Source organism: Rhipicephalus microplus, unplaced genomic scaffold, assembly GCF_043290135.1.
Source record: "Rhipicephalus microplus isolate Deutch F79 unplaced genomic scaffold, USDA_Rmic scaffold_30, whole genome shotgun sequence".
Lineage (NCBI taxonomy): Eukaryota > Metazoa > Arthropoda > Arachnida > Ixodida > Ixodidae > Rhipicephalus > Rhipicephalus microplus.
This window is the reverse complement of record NW_027464603.1, coordinates 1,323,205-1,325,308: the sequence shown is the minus strand read 5'-3', so window position 1 is coordinate 1,325,308 and position 2,104 is coordinate 1,323,205.

The window sequence follows — 2,104 nt, the reverse complement described above, 5'->3', positions numbered from 1 at the left end:
TTGTGGAGTTTCTAGTTGCGGAGTTTCTGGTTGTGGAGTTTCTAGTTGTGGAGTTTCTAGTTGTGGAGTTTTAGTTGTGAAATTTTTAGTTGTGGAGTCTCTTGTTGTTGAGTCTCTGGTTGTGAAATTTCTAGTTGTGGAGTTTCTAGTTGCGGAGTTTCTGGTTGTGGAGTTTCTAGTTGTGAAGTTTGTAGTTGTGGAGTTTCTAGCTGTGGAGTTTCTAGTTGCAGAGTTTCTAGTTGCAAGTTTCTAGCTGTGTAGTTTCTAGTTTCGGAGTTTCTAGTTGCAGAGTCTGTCGTTGCGGAGTCTCAAGTTGGGGAGTGTCTAGTTGTGGAGTTTCTAGTTGTGGAGTTCCTAGTTATGGAGTCTCTAGTTGTGGAGTTTCTAGTTGCGGAGTTTCTAGTTATGGAGTTTCTAGTTGTGGAGTTTCTAGTTGTTGAGTTTCTAGTTGCCGAGTTTCTAGTTGCAAAGTCTCAAGTTGTGGAGTTTCTAGTTGTGGAGTTTCTAATTCTGGAGTTTCTAGTAATGGAGTCTCTAGTTTTGGAGTTTCTAGTTGTGGAGTTTCTAGCTGTGGAGTTTCTAGTTGCGGAGTTTTAGTTGCAGAGTTTCGAGTTGCAAGTTTCTAGCTGTGCAGTTTCTAGTTGCAGAGTTTCTAGTTGCAGAGTTTCTAGTTGTGAAGTCTCTCGTTGCGGAGTCTCAAGTTGTGGAGTGTCTAGTCGTAGAGTTTCTAGTTGTGGAGTTTTCTAGTTGTGGAGTGTCTAGTTGTGGAGTTTCTCGTTGCGAAGTGTCTAGCTGTGGAGTTTCTAGTTATGGAGTTTCTAGTTGTGGAGTTTCTAGTTGGAGTTTTTTAGTTTTCGAGTTTATAGTTGTAGATTTTCTACTTGCGGAGTTCCCAGTTGTAGAGTTTCTAGTTGTGGATTTTGTAGTTGCGGAGTTTCGAGTTGCGGAGATTGTAGTTGTATAGTTTCTAGTTGGGAATTTTCTAGTTGCAGAGTTTCGAGTTGCAGAGTTTCAAGTTGTGAAGTTTATAGTTGCTGTGTTTCTAGTTGTGGAGTTTCTAGCTGTGGAGTTTCTAGTTGCGGAGTCTCTAGTTGTGGAGTCTCTAGTTGTGGAGTTTCTAGTTGTGGAGTTTCTAGTTGCGGAGCTTCTAGTTGCAGAGTTTCGAGTTGCAAGTTTTTATCTGTGCAGTTTCTAGTTGCAGAGTTTCTAGTTGCGGAGTCTGTCGTTGCGGAGTCTCAAGTTGTGGAGTGTCTAGTCGTGAAGTTTCTAGTTGCGGAGTTTTCTAGTTGCGGAGTTTCTAGGTGTGGAGTTTCTAGATAATGCTTTTCTAGTTGTGAAGTTTCAAGTTGTTGAATTTATAGGTGTGGAGTTTCGAGTTGTGGAGTTTCTAGTTGCTGGGTTTCTAGTTGTTGAGTCTCTGGTTGTGGAACTTCTAGTTGTGGAGTTTCTAGTTGCGGAGTTTCTGGTTGTGGAGTTTCTAGTTGTGAAGGTTGTAGTTGTGGAGTCTGTAGTTGTGAAGTTTCTAGTTGCAGAGTTCCTAGTTATGGAGTCTCTAGTTGTGGAGTTTCAAGTTGCGGAGTTTCTAGTTGCGGAGTTTCTAAATTTGGAGTTTCTAGTTGTCGAATTTGTAGTTGTGGAGTATCTAGTTGTGGTGTTTCAAGTTGTGGAGTTTCTAGTTGTGGAGTTTCTAGTTGTGGAGTTTCTAGTTGCGGAGTTTTTAGTTGTGGAATTTCTAGTTGTGGAATTTCTAGTTGTGGAGTATCTAGTTGTGGTGTTTCAATTTGTGGAGTATCTAGTTGTGGAGTTTCTAGTTGTGGAGTTTCTAGTTACCGAGTTTCTAGTCGCGAAGTCTCAAGTTGTGGAGTTTCTAGCTGTGGAGTTTCTAGTTGCGGAGTTTCTAGTTGTGGAGTTTTTAGTTGTGAGGTTCGTAGTTGTGGAGTTTCTAGTTGTGGAGTTTCTAGTTGTGGAGTCTCTAGATGTGGAGTTTCTAGTTGTGGAGTTTTTAGTTGCGAAGTCCCAAGCTGTGGAGTTTCTAGTTGTCGAGTTTCTAGTTGCAAAGTCTCAAGTTGTGGAGTTTCTAGCTGTGGAGTTTATAATTGTGGAG